At 37.1% G+C, this 25,795-nt stretch overlaps 1 pseudogene; it reads right to left on the bottom strand.

Annotated features, from left to right (window-relative positions):
• Positions 1 to 17,125: 17,125 nt before the first annotated feature.
• On the bottom strand, positions 17,126 to 18,969 carry LOC149145102 (DNA mismatch repair protein MSH5-like; annotated as a pseudogene).
• Between the last annotated feature and the right edge of the window lie 6,826 nt (positions 18,970 to 25,795).

The raw sequence follows: 25,795 nt of genomic DNA, 5'->3' as shown, positions 1-25,795 counted from the left end.
AGAAGAAAAAAAATGACCAAGGTAACCACAAACCAACTTTGGAGCATAGGCTCTAGCCAACCTAGGCTCAGAGAGGGCTCTCTCTATATGATTTAGCTTTGTTTGCTTGGATTTTAGGCTAGTTAGGAGTGCTTTGGGGGTTTTTGATTTGTATTGAAGATTGGATGGTGGGATCCTTGAAACAGATGGATAAAATGATGTCTTTAAACCATTGGGCTATGGAGTCAACAATAGGGTAGCAAAACTGGATCAACTCACTAAAGGAAATGTTCAAAGGGCAAGCTAGCAAAGTAAAGTTCAGATCTTTTGAACAGAGGGGTGAAATGGTTTCAATGAAGGTGAGAGAGAAATTAAGGGTTCTTAGACTGGGATATGAATGAGTAATGGAGGGATACTCTGGGTCAAATGGCATCTAAGAATCCTTTAACCTAGATTTTGAAGAGTACAACCTAACTAAGGAGCAATTAAGAATTCCTTAACTGAGATATCAGTGGAAAACATTGAAATGCATAACTATTAAAATAGAGTGTAATCAACCAAATTATAAAGTAATTTTCCAATTATAACATTAATATTGAGAAACACATTAAAGACTGTGAATAACTTGAGAAAGATTACAAAAACACATGAAAATACTTGTCTTAATTTCACTCAACACATGAATCTTGTGAAATATCTTTTCTTTATTCATTAATCTAGCTTGCTAGCTCAACCAATGATACAATAGCTTTACAATCTTTTTGATTAAAAATCTATAGAAATGTCTAAGAATCTGCAACTGTATGCAAAAATAATCTAGGAAAAAAGAAGTATCTTCATGCAAGAAGATAGGGACAGCTATTGAATTGCTTTCTTGTTGTGCCTTTTATTTTGGTGTTGTTCGCCTTCATCTTCTAAGATGTAGGCTTTGTTGACTATAGCCTTTTAATATTATACACTTTCGACTGATACTCTTTGACTCTGCTATTCTGCCAATCATCCTTTTACCTTGCTTCTTTACTTTTATTGTACATTGACATTTTACTGCATATTTCTATAGTAAACTAGTTAATGACTCCCAAGTTTTAGCATCAGGCAATTGGAGTTTTAACATTTTCCTATATGTTTCATTTGCCTCTATGTATTTGGCAAAAGTCGGTTTGTTGAAAAATAAATGTTTTACCTCATGCTGGAGGTAAAATAAGTTCTCAAAATTGTGATAAAGTACATTGCATGTTGGCAATGCTTTCATTACTGATTTACTCGCTTGACCTTTGGCCACCTCCCTGATTCTTTTTTTGTAGTCATCATGGGTCATTAATCTATCATTTATTACTAAGGGATTGGGTAAGCCCTTTTCTATCAAAATTTGAAACTTGGGCATAAACTTATCAACGGATAATTACATATTTTGACACTTTTATTCTAAGCTCTGCATTAGGTTCCTCTTGGAGAGGACCCTTTTAACCTTCAAAATTGTGTCTGTCCTATCATCTATCCCCAGTTCCTGAAGCTCATATCTATTCTTGGCATTGAGGAACTGGATAATCCTAGTAGCTTCCTCTGGCATTTCACCTAGTTCTGCTTTTACCTTCTGAATAGCCTTTGTGGCTAGTTTTATTAAGTCTATTTGTTCAAAGATTACCTGAATAGAAGGCCAAATATCATTGACAGAGTCAATGATATTGGTCCATAATCTTTCCTTAGATTTCCCAAGGGGTTTTTCTAATGTTAATTCTTTTTCCATGGCCTTGAGTCTTTCACTCATCCTGGTGGCTTTCTGGACTTCTTCTTTCTGCATGATCTTGGCAAGCTTGTAATCAGTTTCCAAGATTTCCACTTTTTCCTTGAGCTTATTTATCTCATTGGTTTGTATCGACAACTCTTACATAGCTTGAACCAACTTGGCTGCTTCATCCCCTGTTGTACCTGTTGCTGATGTAGATGCTATGGACACTGGCAGTGTTGTGGCAGTAGGAGCTGTGGGGGCCAATGAGACTACCAATGTAGAAGGAACAACAATGGTAACTGCTGGGATGACATTTGCTGAACTGGTGCCAAGATCACTGTGTTTCAATTGGATTAGGCTATCCAATTCTTTCTCAGTTTCCCTCAACTGATAATTTAGTTTCAAGACTATGTCCATCAACTCTTCATGTCTGGCTTAGCTTTCCAAGATTCCCTGTGTCTATGGATGTTGTAGCTGAGGTATTTTTAAATTTTTTTTGAGGGCAGCAATGTCATCATTCTTTTTCTGATCAGCTGCTCTGTGGCCTTAATATCTTTGGGATCATGTCCCAATTCAATTTTCAAGTCTTCCAAGGACTTGATTCTGGTGTCTTTGGCATGTGAGGAGGCCTTTTCCAACTGATATTGGGCCGAGATGTTGTTCAGTGAATTTTGAAATTGATGGGCAGTTATGGATTTCCTATTAGGGTGGATTAAATCATTTCTCCTGCCTACTTGTGCAACTCAATTTGGTAAATGGGATGAATATCCTTTGCCAACACTTCAAAATCAATTTTCTTGAAATCAGTGGCTGCTCTTGGTTGTTGTGTAGTTGGCTGTATGAAAGACATCTGCAGCTTTCCTTCCTTTATGTCAAAAGCTGACATCAACCTATTTTGATTAGGTGGTGTGAGCCTAAGGTATTGAGCATATGATTGTGCCTTTACTTGCTCATTTGTAATTTTAATCTCCCTAAACCTATCCTTGATGCCTTTATCTTTATCTACAAGTTTCCTAAATGAAGATACTTCTACACTGAGCTTCCTTTCCAAAATTTGAGTTTGTGAAGTGGATGGCCCCTGTTTTTCCCCAAAAGGAGCTATGACTTTGCTCATGTCTGGCTCAACATCAGTTATTTCTACTAAGCTTTCTGTGTTTTTCTGTTCTGAAATAGGATTGAGTCTAGGTTTCTTACTCTGGGTAGCTTCCTGCTGCACATTGGAAGTATCCATTCCTAAACTGGAGGCTTCCTCTATACTCCTCTTTGGATTCTTTTCCTCATTCCGAGGATTCTTCATAATGGGAGGGGTGCTCATGGTTGTTTCTTGTTATGGTACCTGCAGAAATGAGCTTTCATCAAGCTGTCTCTCTAGATCAATTAAGGCATTTTGAATATCAACTTTTGTGCTATCGCTATCTATAAGAGTGTTTTCCACCCACTCAAATTGATTGGCATGTCCCTTTATGTCTGGTAGAGGGTGATGAATATAAGGTCCCAATTTGACCTTTTACCTTAGTTTGGTTATGAACCCTAGAGGGTCATACCTCCACATGAAACTTGTTTGAAACTTCATTTGTTGTAGAATTTGATCTGCTTCCTTCCCTGCCTCTCTAGAATTGCATATGAAAGGGCCTAATAGGTTTTTGACTTTGAACTAACTCTTTTTCTTGGCTGAGACAAAGTTAATCTCATCAGAGCTCATAATTTTTCTATAATACTCTAGATCAAATAACCTCATGGGGAGCTATTTAGGTAGTTTGCATGGGGCAAGATGGCATTCATAGATTCTTATCTCAATGTGATTTTGGTAAAGATACCAATATCCCACCTTACTTTGCTTAGACAATTGAAGTACTCTTTTGATGTCCTAACTTATTCTTGATGGAGGGCTTCTTGTCAGCATGGTCATGTTTGGATGGACAAAAGAGTCAATGAAGTCTGTATACGTTTATGGTGATGCAAATTTGTGGAAATTTGGGGTGCAAAATATAACTGCTCTGGGCTGGACTTTAGTATCCAACTTCTGGAGAGTTAATGGAAATCTATCTGGCTGATAATATAAAAACATGTGGTAAAGGACAGATGAATATTTGAATACATTTTCATTATGCATTCTGGTGAATTGTTCATGCATCCTGTTAGCTATGAACTGGGCATAATTGTACAAGGTAGTAGGAGGCTTTCCTTGGGTGAAAATGGACATGAAGGCCAGGATGAGCTCATCAGTAAATTCATCAGTGGTATAGCCCAGAATACATGATATCATTGTTATAATGTGCTTGCCCCTTTCAGAGAAATTTGCAGAAACATATGGAGGGGTATCTGTAGGAATATGTTGCTTCTCTCGAATTAAAGTTTGAAATATTTGGGCCAGTCTAGAGGGACTCAATTTGGCATACTGGTCTAACAAATCCCCAATGGAGAGTGGGGTCAGGTTGGGACCTGGTTGCACTTGCAGCATTTTATTGATGGACTCAGCTGTAATATAAAACAAGACCTTTAGGTCTGGGGACATTATAGCTCTTTGACTGGGAATATAACAGGCATGGCACATATGAACAATTTCAGGAAAAACATGCACTTGTGGGAACTGGTATTTGGGCAAGTCAGACTCCCAAAGACCAATGTCATCAGTATGGTTCAGATATCTATCCTTACTTAAATAGTGAATTTTTAGCAAGAGTTCCTGGGCAACTGTATCTTTAATTTGGAAATCTTTGTCCACTAGGGGAAGGTGGTCTAGGTCCAAATGAGGAGTTGTGATAGGTTTGACATCCATGGCGACAGGGACAACCTTAATTTAGTTATTTTGGATTTGAATTTGGTAGCGTAGGGTTGTATCAAAGGGTTGGAAGGAAATTTGGAAACTTTTAGAAGGGTTTGCGTGTGTGTTGTTGACTTGAAAGTATTTTTCAATTAATTTTACTTAATTAAAGCACTTTGAGAGTGAATGTTTTCAAATTTTGAAAGGGCATCTGGTAATTCGTTCACAAATGCCTAGAGTTTAGATGAGGTAGTTCCAATTGGCGTTCTGGGTGATGGTGGAATGTTGAAAGGGCTCCGAGAGCTTTGAAGGTGGTCTCTGCAGCTTCATTGCGGACTAAATTGAGGTTAATTGGTAGTCTTTAGGTTTGCAGGTGTCACAGTGGTTATCAGAGGTTTTCAAAGAGATTAAGCGAAAAAAGACGAAAAAGGGCTTCTCGGCCTTTTTATTGAGCAACAGCCACTTTTTGGCGGGTAATTTTATGAATAATAGTAGGTGGTTTATCGGGTGAGTGGGGAGGTGGTTTCCCAGGCCACCGTGCCACTTTTATGGAGGAAGTGGTATTTCAAAGGGGTTACCCAATCTACGTCCATGCTTGACATGTAGAATATGGGGTTCGGGGCAAAAACCGCTTTATCGCGCAGGTAAAGTTTGGGCATCGGGCAGATCCAATATGGATATGGAATGTTAGATGCAGGCGATGATGATCGGATGGTAGTCGGGTGTTGGACTAGCATGGAGGAAATGGACAGAGGTTTGGGGGGGGGCCAAGGGTTTTAATTACAGTGGATTATCATTTATTTAGAGTTAATGTTGGGGTTACATGATCAGGCGGGGTTAAATGACAGGATTATCTCAACATTACCTAAAACTGGTAAGTTAAGAAGATTTTGTAGGGGGTAAACTATGGTTTATCATTAAACTAAGGGTTGAGATATTTACATAGGGGATTTAATTAATATATGGGAAAAGGTATATCTGGATTTACATAAATATGTTAAAAATTAATTTGAAATGTGATGAGTGGAGTGAACATACCCTAAGAAAAAATGTGATGTTTATTCATTTTATTCACATATGCTTAGGATAAAATATTTTTGTGGGTTTTTTAAATGAAATGTGATTAACATGGAGTTGCTTACTTTTCCTAGGAAAATGAATTTTAACCTTAGGGAAAGGGGTTTTATTAGGAAAATAAAGGGGGATGACTTTTATGAAGGGGATTCTAACACTCGATGTCCATAAGTCATTAAGCTGAGGATCCCGTCCCACCAAAAGTCAGAGAAATGCTCTGAGCCTCTTTGACTTGAAGGATTTAAAGTACTAGAACATAATTTTGGATAGGAAATTAGTAAGGGGAAAAATTGAATGAGGGGGAGTTAATTAAATTAACTTGTAACCTTCGTTGTTGCTTCCAGAATTGATCATACATATTGAAGTATATGTCTAAGCATGATGCATGTGTTTTGATCCAGTCAACTTTATACTTCAGCAACCTTTCTTCTACTTACCCATTATCTACCCTAACATTTTATTCTTCTTCATTTATTTGGGTGCATTTAGGCTAGCAAACCCTTTCTTACCTTTTCTTTTATAAAGCAAACTATCTACTTCTAACCTTATGTCTTCCAAGGGCTCAGATTAAGCTTATGAGCTCCTTTTATTTCTCTACCTATCTACTGATCTGCCAAGATTAAAATTTTTGGTCATATTTTATTCTCTAACTATAAACATAAAATTCAAAGCATGATATGATCAAGATTAAACAGTTTGATTACCATGGTTTGTGGCATGAATGAAAAGTTGCACACAACCATTATTTAAGACAGTAAAACAGTAAAATAGTAGTGGCATTTAGACTTACACACTTTCATGATCTCTTTTTGTTTTTGGGGTTCATATATTTTCATTTTTTAACCTTTTCTTATTCTTTTTGTGCTTTGATATTTCTTTTAGGACATACCCTCTTTACATTTTTTAATTTTTTATATGGAAAACATTTGTAGAAAGAAAAGGTATGTACAATATGTTGGGTCCCTATAATACTAGTGATTACCCCATTACTATTGTAGTTATACCCCTTATTTATATTGTTGTGCCCCCATTACCCCCATATTGTTATTAATGTGCCCATAGAATCCCTCTATTGTTATTTTTGTGGCTTTATATTATTATTGTTAGGTCGGCTGGATTATATTGTGACTCCTTAGACTCCTATATATAGAAAGGAGGTTTTGTCATTTGTATCATCCAAGAATTGTTCATTTATGTAATGTAAAGGAGGTTTCCCCCTCGAAGAGGCTGAATTCTAAGGCGTGGATCTCTCTTTTCTATCTTTTTGTGAGCTGGTTTCATAACATTTGGTATCAGAGCTTTGGATTCTAGGGTTTCGCTGCTCCAAACAGGTCATCGTGGCATTTTCGCTATAACTTTTTTCTGTGACGTTTCAGAAGTCGCAAAAAAAACCCATTTGAGAAGAAATCGCGCTGAACCTTGGGTCCAAATTTCAGAGCTTTTCGCGCGATATTTTCGGAGATATGATCTGAGGAAGTTGGTCTTTTTGCAGACTCCTGAATTACATTCAAAACAGGTGACCTGGGAAAAATCGTCATAACTTTCTTTCTGAGCATCGGATTGAAATTTCGTAAGAAGGTACAGAAAGAGGACGGACTGTAGTTTTTGTTTATATATTTTTCAGAGTCAAAGGTTGAAACAGTGACACGTGGCACTTCATACAAGTTCGCTCTACTGAACTAGTCTATAATCAGGTCACTGTGGGAGATTGGGCATAACTCTTTCTTGGAGAATCCAATTTGGTTCAGACTAGTGGCATTGGAAAGAGGACATAGAAGGCTACTACAGGTCACAATTTCAGAACTGAGATGATTCGAAATTACAGAGATACATCAGATTCAATATCAGGCTTCTACAAAGTGAAAAAAGGTGTGTAGTTTTTTTTTTTATTTTTGCATAAGCTTGGTTTGAAGGAATTCAAAGGGCATAGTAAAGCATTATTATCGGTAACTGATGCCCCGAGGAAAGAAAATGCAAACACCTAGTAAGGAACCTGAAAGCTCTAGCATGACTCATGAAGAAGAGGAAGAAATGCTACATGATATATCAAAATTACAAGAACAAGTGCAACAAATGTCCCTTGCACAAAAGGAACAGAATCTAAGATGGATGGTTTAAAGAAAGATGTAGAAGCTAAGATGGATGGTTTAAAGAAAGGTGTAGAAGCTAAGATGGACTATTTAAAGAAAGGTGTAGAAGCTAAGATGATTGACGTGGAAGCTAAGATGGATGATTTGAAGATAGATTTGAAGACAGACATGGACGAATTGAAGATAAATATGAATAAGTTGCTACAAGAAATGGTCACTAATGGTGAAAGGGTAGTAAAGGAAACTCATGATGAGAACAAAAGAAATGTTAATCATGATTCCATAGATCTAATGTTGGATCGAAGAATCACCATATTCCAAAAATCGATATGAGGAAGTTTGATGGCAAGGATCCCGCCACATGGATATTACAGATGGAGCAATTCTTCGATCTCAATAATGTGCAAAACACACAAAAGGTACGTATGGCAACTTTATATTTGGAACCAAATCAGTTTGTATGGTATCAATGGCTTTGCTCTCGTAAACAATTTATCACTTGGGCAATTTTTACGGAAGAATTGATAGCACATTATGAGGATACAAAAAGCAACACTTTTTTTAGCCAATTGATAAGTCTCAAACAAAAGGGTTCAATAATGGAGCACATTGAGGAGTTCCAAAAATTGAACATAAGGGTAAAAGATATTCCAGAGGAGCATAGGATTGATGTGTTCATAGGGTCTTTAAAGGATAATATCCAACATGATGTTCGCCTTTGGGAACCTGATTCATTAGAGAAGGCATTCAGGTTAGCAAGAAAAATGGAAAGCAAAATTATGGCAACCAGGAAGCATACCACTCACAACTATAAAGACGGAAGTGTTGTTGCCCCTAGTCTTCCACAACCTATAAGGTTGACACCACAACAATTGGAAGAAAAAAGAGCAAAAGGGCTTTGTTACAGTTGTGATAGCAAATACACTAAAGGTCATAAGTGTGCTGAGAAGAAATTATTCTACATAGATTGTGAAGAGGAAGAAGAAAAGGAGCAAGAAAGGTCAAAAGAAGAGGATATACTCCAGGAACAAAGCCTAGATGAAGAACAAATAAATCCGACCATATCTTGTAATGCATTGGCGGGAATTACCACTCCTCAAACCATCAAGATAGAAGGACAAATCAAGAAGAAAAAGGTAATAGTGTTGATTGATTCAGGAAGCACCCACAATTTTATTCATTGTAGGGTAGCAAAAGAATTGAATTGCTTCCTATATCCAGCACCAGAGTGTCAAGTGATGATTGCAAATGGAGGAACAATAAATTGCTCTGGAAAGTGCCATAATATCAAGCTATCCATGGGAGAATATGTATTGACTAGCCCAATGCTTTCCATTCCAATGGGAGGTGCTGATGTTGTACTAGGAGTCCAATGGCTACAATCCTTGGGTACAATAGCTTTTAATTTTCAAGAACTTTTCATGAAATTTTCTGTGGAAGGAAAGGAAGTTGAATTAAGGGGTATTGCAGGGAAACCAGGAAAGATAATCAGCTCTAATGGTATGACAAAGCTTCTAAAAAAGGAGCAAAGAGGTGTAATTGCACAATTATGTTCGCTAGATGTTTCCACATTGGAATCATCTATTTCTCCAGATCTCCAAAAAGTCCTGGACAATCATTCCAAGGTATTTGAGACTCCCAAAGGTCTCCCACCTATGCGTGATCATGATCATGCTATTCATCTGATTCCAGGAAGTGTTCCTCCAAACATCAGGCCGTACAGATATCCCTATGTCCAAAAAAGTGAAATTGAACGTATGGTTGCAGAAATGCTAGAGGCTGGTATAATTCAACCGAGTCAAAGTTCTTTCTCTGCTCCAGTAGTATTGGTGCACAAGAAGGATGGATCATGGCGCATGTGTCCGGATTATAGGGAGCTCAACAAGCTCACTATTAAAGATAAGTTCCCCATTCCTGTCATTGATGAATTACTGGATGAATTGCATGGATCAATTTACTTCACCAAGTTGGATCTTCGTTCAGGATATCATCAAATCAGAATGAAGATTGAAGACATTCCGAAAACGGCATTTAGAACTCATGAGGGTCATTATGAATTTTTGGTCATGCCTTTTGGCCTTACCAATGCACCTTCAACATTTCAAGGTTTGATGAATTCAATTTTCAAACCATTCCTTAGAAAATTTGTGTTAGTATTTTTTGATGATATACTAATCTACAGCAAGTCTTGGAAGGATCATGTTGAACATGTTGACAGGGTGCTACAACTATTGGAGGAGAAACAATTATATGCAAAAAGATCCAAATGTTTCTTTGGAGTCCAGGAGGTGGAATATTTGGGTCATATTGTATCTCATGAAGGAGTTAAGGTAGACCCTAGCAAAATTAAAGCCATTAAGGAATGGAAAATCCCCACATCCATAAAGCATCTGCGAGGATTTCTTGGGTTGACAGGGTATTATCGCAAGTTTGTTAAGAATTATGGGAGAATAGCAGCACCTCTAACAACATTATTGAAGAAAGATGCATTTTCATGGACTCCGGAAGCAACAAAGGCCTTTGAACATCTTAAAGAGGCAATGTGCCAAGCACCGGTCTTAGCTACACCGGACTTCACAAAAACCTTTATTGTGGAATGTGATGCTTCAGGAAATGGAATTGGTGCTGTTCTAATGCAAGATGAAAGACCCATTGCTTTTGAAAGTCGTCCAATCAAGGGAAAGTTTTTAAGCAAAGCTATTTATGAGAAGGAAATGTTGGCAATACTCCATGCACTTAAGAAATGGCGACCCTACCTAATGGGAAGACACTTCAAGGTAAAAACGGATCATGATAGCCTTAAATACTTTTTAGAACAAAGATTATCCTCTGAAGAGCAACAAAAGTGGGTCACAAAGATGTTGGGTTATGACTTTGAAATCATCTACAAAAAAGGGAAGCAAAATGTGGTGGCAGATGCACTCTCAAGAAAGGATGAGGATGTGGAAGCATTGTTGTGCCATTTCTATTATCCAACCAGATTGGATAAACGAAGCAAGGGAGGAATGGAAGAATGACGAAGAAGTGTGGGCACTTATTCGAAAGCTACAACAAGATTCCAGTACGTCTGATACATTTAGCTGGAAAAATGATTCGTTATGGTACAAAGATCGCTTATACCTCTGTAAGAATTCCCAGCTAAAACAAAAGATTCTTATGGAATTGCACACTTCTCCCTTAGGAGGGCACTCAGGATTTTTAAAAACTTACCACAGGGTTAAGAAGGAATTTTTTTGGGATGGCCTTAAATCAGATATTCAAAAGTTTGTGGCAGAATGTTTGGTTTGCCAACAAAATAAAGTTGAAACAATTAAGACACCGGGTCTATTACAACCTTTATCCATTCCAAGCCAACGTTGGGAGGAGGTTTCAATGGATTTTATCACAGGTTTACCCAAGTCTGAGGGAAAGAGTGTCATCATGGTGGTAGTTGACAGACTTACCAAGTATGCACACTTTTGTGCATTATCACATCCATTTAAAGCCAGTACAGTTTCTACTGCATTTATGGAAACAATTCAAAAGCTACATGGAAACCCAAAGATTATTGTAAGTGACAGAGATCCCATTTTCACTGGAAATTTTTGGACAGAATTATTTTCTTGTCTTGGTACTCAGTTAGCTCATAGCTCATCTTATCATCCTCAATCTGATGGGCAAACTGAGATAGTAAACAAATGTTTGGAAGGATATCTTCGTTGCTTTGTATCTGATAAACAGACACAATGGGTCAAATGGTTGCCTCTGGCTGAATGGTGGTATAACACTTCCTTCCATACAGCAACAAAAATGACCCCATTTATGGCACTTTATGGGTATCAACCACCATCCATCACATCATATTTAAGAGAAAATTCTAAGGTTCAGGCAGTGGAACATCACATCGAACATCAACAACAAGTCCTCCAACTCTTAAAGGATAACCTCGTGTTGGCACAGAATAGAATGAAACAACAGGCAGATCAACATCGCAGTGAAAGAAGTTTTGATGTAGGTGATTGGGTATTCCTACGGCTACAACCATATAAGCAAATGTCCCTCAAGCAAGCTAAGAAGGATAATAAATTATCACCAAAGTATTATGGTCCGTACAAGGTGTTGCAAAAGATTGGTACTATGGCATACAAATTGGAGCTTCCTGCAGCTTCTCGATTGCACCCAGTTTTCCATGTTTCATGTTTAAAGAAGGTTATAGGCGACAAGCTCCCAGTTCAAACAATATTGCCAGAACTTGACGAGGAAGGAAAAATTATATTGGAACCGGAAGCAGTCACAGAAACAAGAACTCGACAGCTACGAAATCGATCAATTTCAGAGTATCTTATCAAGTGGAAGAACTTATCCGCTGAAGATTCCACATGGGAGGATGAGAATTTTATGCAGAAGTATCCAGAACTACTCAAGCGTTGAGGACAACACTTTTTTGAAGGAGAGGGGCATGTTGGGTCCCTATAATACTAGTGATTACCCCATTACTATTGTAGTTATACCCCTTATTTATATTGTTGTGCCCCCATTACCCCCATATTGTTATTAATGTGCCCATAGAATCCCTCTATTGTTATTTTTGTGGCTTTATATTATTATTGTTAGGTCGGCTGGATTATATTGTGACTCCATAGACTCCTATATATAGAAAGGAGGTTTTTTCATTTGTATCATCCAAGAATTGTTCATTTATGTAATGTAAAGGAGGTTGCCCCCTCGAAGAGGCTGAATTCTAAGGCGTGGATCTCTCTTTTCTATCTTTTTGTGAGCTGGTTTCATAACACAATATTACAAGGCTTAATCTTAGTGATTCAAAATTATGACTCCTATTGGTATAGGAACCTAATAGTTTCTAGAAGATCAAAGGATTATTGAGGTCAATAAAAACTAGTTGCTTCTAAAGCTCAAGAGTATAAATGAGAGAATACCGAGATTGGAAATAAAAAGGGTGGAGTTATGATTCTGTGAATACTTGTATGACTAGAAAGCCTCCTTCATCTCTTATACTTTGCTCCTTACTTAAAATAAAGTAAAAAAGTAGGTTATTTTGCTACCTCCTTTTAGAGGACATTGAAATAGTTTAGAAAATTGTACATCTTGAAATCATTACAATTATAAATTGTGTTGACGAACTATCAAAAAGATGAAATATAGTTGAGATTTTGACTAATCATGCAATAACTTATATGGATGACATTTCCTCTTCAATAGAACAAGCGAGGACCATTGGTAGCATATCATTGTTCTGCTTCAACAACTAGTAAAGGCCAATTCACAATATGTAAGGACATATCTCTACTATCTGTATTAATCCAATTACATCAGAACGAGATTAAGATTGTTTTATGACTTTTTATGGTCTGTAAATATGGTGAAAATTGTTTATTGAAAAGTTGAGACAATTTCACTGAGTAGGGAGAAGATCATGGGTGTTTTAATCTAGATTATAAGAAATTTTTGGGCCCATTACTATCTCCATTAATAGGGACATGTATTTTAATATGTATTATCCTCTAATGTGTCCAAGTGGTTTTGTAACTTCCATTTAGTAATTAGAGTACTGTCTCTCTAGGTAGTGGGAAGTTACATTATTTGTCGAAAATATGGAAGGAACTTCTTCTTTATTTAAAGAACCAAATTCTATAGGTAAATGTCTTTTAGTATGATTTGTCCTGTAATTTGTCTAAGTATTTTTGTAACTCTCATTTAGTAATTAAAGTGTTGTCCTTGGAGGTAATGGGAATTTATGCTAGTAAAAAAAATGGAAGTCCTTTTTGAGAGTGAAGACTAGGATATGTGCTACATGGTTTGATAATATTTCCTAAAGTTTTCTTTCCCCTTTCCTATGAAATGGCCCTTCTCCAACAAATAAGATAGGAATTTATTGAGAGCATTGAAGGAATGGAACAATGGTGGTGGCTTAGCATTCCATCTACCTCACTATTGAATTTCCATCTTGTTGGCTAGTATTAGATGCTTTTTAAGTGGACAAAGTACTTCAACCTATGATTTTGTTCTATCATTTGATATAATTTCTGTTAGAATATGAGTCATAAAGCCATGCACTATGGTGTCATCTTTGTCATACTGGATTGATTGCAACTCCTTTGTAGAAACAAGTGGTGGTACAATATCATTGCAGGACAATTTGGGTTGGGAAGAATGGACAACTACCATATATACGCTTTTAAGATCTGTGCTTCACCATACAAACACAATTCAATAGCAAAATATTTCCACTTAATGTGATTCTTGCCACCAGGAATCAAAAAGTGCATTTGGAATTGGGAAATGGTAAATGTTTAAAAATGCCACATACAAATTTCTAGGAAACTGGGAAATGGAATGATACAATAATTAATGTGTAAATGAAAAGCTACTATAAATGCATTGCAAACTAACTAGTCTAACATAGGAGTATAGGAATAACAAAATTTTTGAAAACAGTAGAAACACAATTGCCCAAATTTACTATGGGAACAAGTTTTGAATAAACTTTTGTATTACAAAAGACTCCACATATATTGTGAGGACTTATCCAACCTGTAAATTTTTGGAGCCACAACATCTTTTATTGTGGATTTCTAGGAATATTCTCACAAATGAGTAGATATAGGTGTTGATGTTGTCTTGATAGAAAGCTATTTTTGTAGTATAGCACATGAAAGTCCATGAGGGCATAAATAATCTAGGCTTATTTGATTGAGAATATATGGATGACCATCATTAACTCCATGTTTCCATTAATTCAAAAATATTCTTTGGGTACCCTCACATTATGTGTGACATTTTCCTATGTGACATTATGTTTGACATCTTCCACTTCTTTTGTTGCCACTTTGCTATTTGCTAATACTCCAAGGTTGAACTTAATAGGATCCCTTTCCTCATTGTCTAATGGTTTTCTGCTATAAGCAATTTGGACATAACTAGTCTAGGATAGATTATATTCCTTAGTGCCCAATTTTTTATGTATTGACCTTTTGATCACAAGGACAATAGTGCCATCAACATTCTATACAGGCAAGCTGTCAATGCTTGCAGGGGTTTCTGACAGGGAGAAGGCATTATTCCCTACAAAAAAAGAGGGATTTCCTTTTTTTATCTCAAGTGCATCCTCTGTAGTGAGCACTGGCATGACATACATGTAATGGTTTCCAACTAATGCCAACAAGAGCATGCAGTCTAGCTCCCCAATGAAATTTGATGTCATATGAAAATTCATTGAGAAAGGCTAAAGCTGTAATTCCAAATATCTTATAATGGGTCTTTCTATATCTAAAATTTTATGACAGATGTGTCCTTGAAGAAGATCCAACTCTTTTGTCTTTGAAGTACGATAAAAGTACTCTTCTTGATGTTCCTTTTTGCCTACACAAGCAAACTCCGTGTCTTTAAGATTTTCCAATTCACTATCATCGAGTTTAACTCTAGAAAGGCATAATTGATAACCAATTTGAGGTATATACATAATGGACCCGTGTTTGGGATTATTAGCTTGACATGGGAGGCATTGCAGCTCAAGTGATGAAATCTCCTCAAGCAAGTCCTCGTATATTTCCTTCAATTCATCCAACTCTAGACAACTCTTGGATGCAATCATCATTTTGTATTTGTTTCTATTTCTTTGATTAAAGTCAAAGAATCCCATTATCATTTCAAACTTCATAGATATGGACAAGCTCAATTGTAATGCATGTAAAAGTCTATCTTACAATATTCAAATTGAACATTCCTGCATGCTCATGCTATCTTTTTGAAATCCCAATTTCAAAAAATTTCCTTGTATGTAAAATGGAACTCATACTCTTTGACATTGTTGTCTAATCATCCAATGTTGATAGATAACCTAAACACTGAAATCTTGAGTAGATGTGGAATATCTTTCACATTTTTCAAAGTGTTGTGCAGGGCTGGCATCATTTCATCACAGTGATGGTGCAGTGGTATAGTGTTGAGATGACAATTCAAAATGTTGAGATCTAATATAGGCCTTAAGAGCCAAGTCCTTAAAAGACGTTAGCTGATGAAAATGACACAGTTGTTAAACATGCCAAATAAAAAAAATAATTCCTTTTCTTTGCCAATATCCATGCTGCTTGGATGCTTATCAACTTGAAAAATTTGCAAGGCATCATAACCTGAAGCATCAACTTCATAATTTTTTTTAATGAGATCTCTGAAACCCTGTCAAATTTTATTGGTGTGGTGTCATATTCCTTCATTTCAATAGTGTTGACAAGCATCTATTGTTGTAGCCTAGAAAGAAGGTCCCCAGCAGCACAAACTTGCACATCACTTTCAATGTTCATCATGGAATTGAGTTGTTCATGAGCACATGCACAAACCACCAAATGCTCTTGTTCATTAAAAAATTCCAAACACTTGTTCAAATGCTTAACATGCTTCCACCTATTGTTTGGGACCTTTGAAAGTAACAACCTGTGAGCCAACCAATACTCAAGGCTTCGAGCAATTCCTAAAAAGGTAGCTATTAGATCACCATAATATCAGAGTTATCATTTCCAAAAATTTTGCAGTACATACAAAGTTCAGGTGCAATAAATAAAAAGATTTCATTGTTTATGTGATCATCCAGAGAAAACTTGAGAACCTATTCCAAGATTGATAAGACTAAAGTGACCTGCCCATATAAGCATCTGCAAGAGCTCTAGACAAAATTTGTAGGAAAACATCTCTTTGTCATAAAAGTCTTGTTTTGAGAGCATCCTGGAGTCTACATTTGCATGGACGTCTTGAGCTAATTTCCCATTTACAATGTAGATGTAGGAGTTGGAGGATGGTAATGATTTTGCATGATATTGCTCACAGAAAATCAGTATTGCAAGGCCCCAAAGAAAACTAAAATGCAACCAGACGTGTTGGTATCCAGTGAATTCATTTCTTTGGTATTTTGGGTGTAAGTGTTTCGATGCCCAAACTTCATTGGGGCTGTATCCAAAGCGCTAGATTGAAGAATAATTGGTCTGACTTCATGTAGACATGGTAGAACAATTGATCCAATGGCTATTGATTGAGTGCCATCCAGAAATACCTTGTACTCCTTTGAGAGCACACACATATGTAGAAGTGTATGATTTTAGAGAAGCCCAATTCAACATTGTTCAAGGTGGGTTGGGTCATTTGAAAAAAATGGTACAAATGCCTGATATTTTGTAATGTCAGGCCTGCTCTTCATGCAACAATATGCATATGCCTTGACAACTGGGTGAGGTGCAAGAAGTCTTATTTTCACCTTACATCTAATCTATATTACAAATGAAGGGTGATAGAGGCTTCTAGATGTTAACAGTGTTGATGCAACCAAAGTTTGAGTCTACCCTCTTTAGAAAAAAGAGGAAACCAATCCAGAATAAATTAGATTCCTTAGTCTCCAATTTTTGATGTATTGACCTTCTGATCACAGGGACAATAGTGCCATCAACATTCTGTATATGTAGGCTACTAATGATTGCGGGGGTTTTTGAGAGGTAGAAAGAATTATTCCCCACAGAAAATGAGTGCTTTAATTTTTTTTTTATTTTTTTTTATCTCAATTGAATCCTCTGTAGTGAGAACTCACCTGACATACATGTACTGGTGTGCAACTAATGCCAACGAGAGCATGCAGTCCAGCTCCCCAATGAACGATGATGTCATATGCAAATGCATTGAGAAAGGCTAAAGATGCAATTCCAAATCTCTTATTATGGCTCTTTCCATATCAAAAATTTTATGATAGATGTCTCCTAGAAGAATATCTAGCTCTTTTGTCTTTGAATTACAATAAAATTATGCTCCTTGATGATCCTTTTCACCTACACAAGCAAACTATGTGTCTTTAATATTTTCTAATTCACTATCGCCTAGTTTTAGTCCATAAAGGCACAATTGATAACCAATTTGGGGTATATACACAATGGACTCATTTTTTGGATTATTAGCATGGCATGGGAGTCATTTTAGCTCAATTGCTGGAATCTCCACAAGCAAGCCCTCGTACATTTCCTTCAATTCACCCAACTCTAGACAAATGTCAGATGCAATCATCATTCTATATTTGTTTCTATTGCTTTGATTAAATTCAAAGACTCAATTTATCAGTTCAAACTTCATATATATGGACAAGCTCAATTGTAATGCATGTAAAATCCTGTCTTACAATATTCAAATTAAACAGTCCTGCATGCTCATGCTGTCTTTCAGAAATCCCAATCTCAAAAATTTTCCTTGTATGTGAAATTGAGCTCATACTCTTTGACATTGTTGTCCAATCATCCAATGTTGATAGATAACTTGAACAATGAAATCTCGAGTAGATGTGGAATATCTTTTAGAGATTTTAAAGTGTTGTGTAGGGATGACATCATTTCGTCACAATGATGGAGCAGTGGTATAGTGTTGAGATGACCATTCAAAATGTTGAGATCTAATATAGGCCTTAAGAATCAAGTCCTTAAAAGACGTTAGCCCATGACAATGACATATTTGTTAAACATGCCAAATAACAAAAATCCTTCCTTTTCTTTGCTAATGCCCATGCTGCTTGGATGCTTATCAACTTGAAAAATTTGCAAGGCACCATAACCTGTAGCATCAATTTTCAGAAATTTGTTTAATGAGATCTATGAAACCCTATCAAATTTTATTGGTGTGGTGTCATATTTCTTCATTTCAATAGTGTTGACAAGCATCTCTTTTTGTAGCATAGCAAGAAGGTCCCCAACATCATGAACTTGCATATCACTTTCAATGTTCATCATATAATTGAGTTGTTCATGAGCAAATTCACAAACCACCAAATGCTCTTGTTCATTCAAAAATTCCAAACACTTGTTCAAAAGCTTAGCATGCTTCAACCTATTTTTTGGGACCTTTGAACATAACAACCCATGAACCAACCAATGCTCAAGGCTTCCAACAATTATTGAAAAGGTAGCTATTAGATCACCATGATTAGGAATATCAAAGTTATCATTTCCAAAAATGTTGTAGTACATAAAAAATTCAGGTGCAATAAATAAAAAGATTTCATTGTTTATGCGATCATCCAGATAAAACTTGAGAACCTGTTCCAAGATTGATAAGACTAATGTGACTACCCATATAAGCATCTGTAAGAGCTCCAGATAAAATTTGCAGGAAAGCATCTCTTTGTCATAAAAGTCTTGTTTTGAGAGAAACCTGGCGTCTACATTTGTATGGATGTCTTGAGCTAGTTTTCCATTTATAATGTAGATGCAGGAGCTGGAGGATGGTAATGATTTTGCATGGTATTGGTCACATAAAATCAGTATTGCAAGGCCCCAAAGAAAACTAAAATCTTGTATTCCCAATTGAACCATGATGCAACTAGACGTGTTGGTATCCAGTGAATTCATTTCTTTGGTATTTTGGGTGTAAGGGTTTCCATGCCCAAACTAAGTTGGGGTTGCATCCAAAGTGCTAGATTGAAGAATAATTGGTTTGACTTCATGTAGATATGGTAGAACAACTGATCCAATGGCTATTGATTGAGTTCCATCTAGAAATAGCTTGTACTCCTTTGAGAGAACACACGTATGTAGAAGTGTATGATTTTGGTGAAGCCCAATACAACATTGTTCAAGGAGGGTTGGGTCATTTGAAAAAAAGGGTACAAATACCTGATATTCTGTAATGTCATGCCTACTCTTCATGCAACAATATGCATATGCCTTGAAAACTATGTGAGCTGCAAGAAGTGTGATTTTCACCTTACATCTAATCCATTTCACAAATGAAGGGTAATAGAGGCCTCTACATGTTAACATTGGTGATGCACCCAAAGTTTGGGTCTACCCTATTTAGCATGCATAGGAAACCAGTTCAAGATAGATTAGATTCCTTAGTATCCAATTTTTTATGTATTGAACTTTTGATCACAATGACAATAGTGCCATCAACATTCTGTATAGTCAGGCTGTCAATGCTTGCAGGGGTTTCTGAGAGGGAGAAGGCATTATTCCCTACAGAAAATGAGTGCTTTCATTGTTTTCTTTCTTTTCTTTTTTTTAATATCTCAAGTACATCCTCTGAAGTGAGCACTATCCTTACATACATGTACTAATGTGCGACTAATGCCAACGAGAGCATGCAGTCCAACGCTGCAACAAGCTTTAATGTCATATGAAAATGCATTGAGAAAGGATAAAGATGCAATTCAAAATCTCTTATTATGGGTCTTTCCATATCTAACATTTTATGATAGATGTCTCCTAGAAGAAGATCCAACTCGTTTGTCTTTGAAGTACGATAAAAGTATGCTACCTGATGTTCCTTTTCACCTACATAAGCAAACTCTAGGTCTTTAAGATTTTCCAATTCACTATTGTTGAGTTTTAGTTCAGAAAGGCACAATTGATAACCAATTTGAGGTATATACACAATGGACCTGTGTTTGGTATTATTAACTTGGCATTGGAGGCATTTTAGCTCAAGTTCTAAAATCTCCTCCAGCAAGCCCTCATATATTTCCTTCAATTCATCCAACTCTAGAAAAATGTCAAATGCAATCATCATTCTATATTTGTTTCTATTGCTTTGATTAAAGTCAAAGACTCCATTTATGAGTTCAAACTTCATAGATATGGACAAGCTCAATTGTAATGCATGTAAAATCCTATCTTACAATATTCAAGTTGAACATTTCTACATGCTCATGTTGTCTTTCTAAAATCCCAATTTAAAATTTTTTCCTTGTACGTAAAATGGAACTCATAATCTTTGAAATTGTTGGCCAATCATCCAATGTTTAAAAATAACCTGGACACCAAAATCTCGAGTAGGTGTGGAATATCTTTCACAGATTTCAAAGTGTTGTGCAATATTGACATCATTTCGTCACAATGATAGAGTAGTGGTATAGTGTTGAAACAACCATTCAAAATGTTGAGATCTAATATAGCCTTAAGAATCAAGTCCTTAAGAGACATCAACCATGACAATGAAACAATTGTTAAACATGCCAAATAACAAAAATCCTTCCTTGTCTTTTCCAATGCCCATGCTGCTTAGATGCTTATCAACTTGAAAAATTTGTAAGGCATCATAACCTATAGCATCAATTTTCAAAAATTTGTTTAATGAGATCTCTGAAACCCTGTCAAATTTTATTGGTGCGGTGTCATATTCCTTCATTTCAATAGTGTTGACAAGCATCTCTTGTTGTAGCATAGCATTAAGGTCCCCAACAACATGAACTTGCACATCACTTTTAGTGTTCATTGTGGAATTGAGTTGTTCATGAGCACATGCACAAACCACGAAATGCTATTGTTCATTTAAAAATTCCAAACAGTTGTTCAAAAGCTTAGCATGATTCAACTTTTTTTTGGGACCTTTGAAAGTAACAACATGTGAGCCAGCCAATACTCAAAGCTTGCAACAATTCTTTAAAATGTAGCTATTAGATCACCATGATTAGGAATATTAGAGTTATCATTTCCAAAAATGTTGCAATACATACAAAGTTCAGGTGTAATAAATAAAATGATTTCATTGTTTATGCGATCATTTGGATAAAACTTGAGAACCTGTTCCAATATTGATAAGGCCGAAGTGATTTCCCATACAAGCATCTGCAAGAGCTCTAGAAAAAATTTGCAGGAAAACATCTCTTTGTCATAAAAGTCTTGTTTTAAGAGCAACCTGGAGTCTACAGTTGTATGGATGCCTTGAACTAGTATTACATTTATAATTTTGATCCAGATTTAAACAAGAATGCAACAAATTACAAATATAACCATAAATACAGAAATGCAGTAGAAATAACACTTCATTTCATTAATGTAAAATATTGAAATATTCTTACAAACACGAATGGAAATAAACTAGCTTAAGCAATGATAGTTTATTTCTGAGGAGAGATGTGGTGGCTACATGCCTCTGAATTGTGTTACAATGAGGCTCAAAGGCCTATTTATTGTTGAAAAACAATGGAAAACCCTAAACATCCAAAAACATAACCCTAGGAGATGAAGCGCCAAACTATGGGCCCTGTTTGGGTAAACTGGTACATCAACTTCTCGGGGTCGTAACTTTGGCATATGATCTTCATTTGACGTGCACAATACCTTGTTAGAAATATCTATTTGAGGACTACAACTTTTTAATGAGAAACATTAGTTGACAACCCTTGTTGCTCTCGGTTTTCTCAAAAAACGTCGTTTAGGGCCTCAAAACAGCGCCGGAAGTTTAGGATGCAAAAAAATGCAAAAATAGTAAATTGTGCTACAATTAAGGAAACTAAAAAAATGAAAGTGATAGTTGTGCGGTTCTAAGTGGGATAGGTGGCTGGCTACCAACATCCACCTAGATCATTCCTCCCCCCTTAGGAAGCAATGGTCCCCATTGCGTTGAGTACCTCCATGAGATGGGGAAACTTCTGCTGAACTTGGTACCTGGTGAGCTGTTTTGCAATCTCTAATGTGTCTAGTGATGGTGGGAAGCATGGTTGAGGGTGGTCCACATTGAACACTCAGTGTAAGACAATGAATGGGGAAATTCTGTGCTCCAAAGCATTGTTTCCCACAACCTTGGTAATGGTGTAAGAACCATATCAGAGTGGTATGAGCTTCTAATGGGATCTTGTAAGGAATTCTTTATATAGATGCAACCAGACTTTGTTGCCCACTTGAAACTCGTGTGGCACCCAATGTTGATCATGTCGCTGCTTATATTTGGAATTTTCTAGAATGGAGCGATGATATATCAGCCCGTTGGGTAGAGGTGCTCTGGGAGTAAGATCGAACGAATATTTGACCTGACAGTGCAACGGTACCCCTGTGGGTTAGGAGAAGGTGTTCTTGTATTATTTCATGACTGTATCGACATGCTTCTATTGCATGGAGGAACCCTTCCCGGGGGCCATGGATGTGGCTACGATCTTCCCCTTACTTTGAGAGCGAACTAGAAAGAAAATGAATTTGCTAGTTTGGGAGATGATCTTCCTGCATTTCTTAACAAAGATCAAAGAGGTGGAGGTAGGTGGGGCTACCTCTGGTATCCTGTATAATGAATTACCCAAAGAAATAATAACAGTGCAAGGACTTGAATCATACACAGTATGTCACTTCCACAAGTATGGTTGGCCTAATAATACATCACAAACATCAAGAGGTGCAACATCACACAATACCTCATCTATGAAGGGCTTGATGTTGTAGGGAAGGCGACACTGCTGGCGGACTCGGAAATCTCGTCCTTGGTGAGGCCACCTGATGTTGTATGGTTGCAGGTGTGGTATGGTCAGTAGGCCCTGTTTTTCCATGACCTATACTAAAATGAGGTTCTTTTGGCTTCCATTGTCGACAATGAATTGTAGTGGTGAACCCTTCACACACATTTGTGAGTGGAAAAGACACTCTCACTCCTTTGGATCCTTGGGTTCATTCTTCTGAATCTTGGAGGTGGCAACAATGACACTAGGCTCCGCATCAATGATCTACTTCCCTTTGCCATTCCTCTTGTCGGGTTCTAACTTGGGGTTAGAACATGCATCTGATTTTGAAGCCTTCAACTCAGCCACTAGCAACTGCTTGGCTCGACACTCACTTGTGTTGTGAGTGGGGCTGCTATGGAACTCACACCACTTTCCTGTGTCCTTCTTTGACTTTGTGGTGTTGCTCTTTTCTTGCGGCTTTGATGGGTTGTCTTAGGTCACACCATCTTGGCTTTGTCCTCGGTTCCGCGGTTTGGGAAAGCCTTTCCCTTGCTTCGTATTTGTGGATCCAAAGTCTTGATTCTTTTGTTTAAACTTCTACTCAATCTTGACAATGTATCGGGCTGTGCCAAGCGAGGAGATGTCCAGGAACTCCATTTCATCATGGATGTGCCTGTGTAGGTAGACACAGTACTTGAGTACCAAATGTTTCTTAGAATCCTTGATACCCAACTTCGTGTGAAGGGTATGGAAAAAAATGGTAAAATCTGACACATCTTGGTCCCTTCCTTGCCACAGCGTGGTCCATTTTTATCCTCATAGCTTCTGAGAGGGTAGTACTACTCCTTGATGGCATCCCAGAATGAATTCCAAGTGGGTGTGGCTGAAAATAGTGAGGTCGTACCTTCATCCTTCTGCTCGCACTAGGTTTCCCACCAGTCCTTGACGTGGGGTGTGGCTTTGAGAAGCGCAAAAGTAATGTTTTCTCGGTTGGAAAAATCATGAACAAAAAAATACCCTTATAGAAGATTTAACCATTTATCTATGACATCTGCATCTATGTGACCCTTGAATATGGGGATTTCAAATTTAACTTGTACCTTAAAGGGTGCGGTGTTTCCAGAGTAGTTGCTGGAAGTAGCTTCGTCGCCCCTGGGTAGCCGCTGAAAGATCTGGGCAAAGTTGTCCCTAATCATGTCTCTTTTTCACTTGAGGGATTCTTCAAGCAAGATTTTGATAGGATCTCCTACCCCCTCATCTTTCTTTTCATCCACCATGGGAGGCCATCAGGAATCGTGAGGTTGGTCTTGCAAAGGTTCGACCAATTCAAACCATAACTCCTGAAATCCCAACCTCGTTAAGGACATGCAACCAAAAACAGAGAAAGAGCAGATCACTATGATACCACTGATCTAGATTTAAACAAGAACGCAAAAAATTACAGATATAACCATAAATACAAAAATGTAGAAGAAATAACACTTCATTCATTAATGGAAATAAAGTAGCTCGGGCGATGGTAGCTTTTCTCTGAGGAGAGATGTGGCGACTACATGCCTCTGCATTGTGTTACAATGAGGCTCGAAGGCTTATTTATTGTTGAGAAACAATGGAAAACCCTAAACATCCAAAAAACTAACCCTAGGAGATGAAGCGCTAAACTATGGACCTCGTTTGGGTAAATTGGTACATCAACTTCCTGGGGTCATAACTTTGGCATATGATCTCCATTTGGTGCACACAATACCTCATTAGAAAGTTATATCTGAGGACTAAAACTTTCAAATGAGCAACATTAGTCCATGACCCATGTTGCTCTTGGTTTTCCCAAAAAAAATTGTTTAGGGCCTTAAAAACCAACTTCGGAAGTTCAGGACCTGAAAAACTTCCAAAAATAGTAAATTGTGCTACAAGTAAGGAAATTGAAAAGCTAAAAGAGACAGTTGTGGGTATCCATGTGGGATAGGTGCGTGGCCACCAACATCCACTTGGATTAAATGTAGACATAGGAGCTGGATGATGGTAATGATTTTGCATGGTATTGCTCACACAAAATTAGTATTGCAAGGCCCCAAAGAAAACTAAAATCTTGTATTCCCAATTGAACCACGATCCAACCAGACATGTTAGTATCCAATGAATTCATTTCTTTGGTATTTTGGGTGTAAGGGTTTCCATTCCCAAACTTCGTTGGGGCTGCATCCAAAACACTAGATTGAAGAATAATTGGTCTGACTTCATGTAGATATGGTAGCACAACTGATCCAATGGCTATTGATTGAGTGCCATCCAGAAATAGCTTGTATTCCTTTGAGAACACACACATATGTAGAAGTGTATGATTTTGGAGAAGCCCAATCCAACATTGTTCAAGGAGGGTTGGGTCATTTGAAAAAAATGGTACAAATACCTGATATTCTATAATGTCAGACTTGCTCTTCATGCAACATTATGCATATGCCTTGACAACTGCGTGAGATGCAAGAAGTTTATAAATGAAGTGTAATAGAGGCCTCCAAATGTTAACAATGGTGATGCAACCAAAGTTTGGGTCTACCCTCTTTAGCACACAGAGGAAACCAACTACCCATTGGCATCATATACCTCTTAACCATTCACTAGGTCTACATAGTTAAACTTATAAGATGCCACTAGTATTAGAAAATATTCATGATAGAAAAACACTTTATTTGACTTTGAACTAGTAGAATTATACCTATCAGTAGTAGAAAGCCCCATGAGGTTCTTTTCATTTTATGCCCAAAATATGTCAGAATAGGGTTGCAATGTACACTTTTTGTACTTGTTGCCAGGTTCCAAGGCTTGAGTGTACCATCAATTGAAGTTGAGGCAAGGTTGGTTGAATCAAGAGACTTGATATTATCCATAGTTTTCCTGTGATGTGCCAAAATGCACCATGGTGTTTTTATCTTTCGAAGATTGTCACAATATATTTTATAATCTGCAGATGTGAATGCAAGTATCCAATA

Source organism: Pinus tabuliformis, chromosome X, assembly GCF_031772625.1.
Source record: "Pinus tabuliformis cultivar Carrire ecotype Pingquan chromosome X, CPIR1, whole genome shotgun sequence".
In the NCBI taxonomy this organism is placed as follows: domain Eukaryota; kingdom Viridiplantae; phylum Streptophyta; class Pinopsida; order Pinales; family Pinaceae; genus Pinus; species Pinus tabuliformis.
The sequence above is the reverse complement of the archived record's forward strand: the minus strand, read 5'-3'. Positions and strand labels throughout refer to the sequence as shown.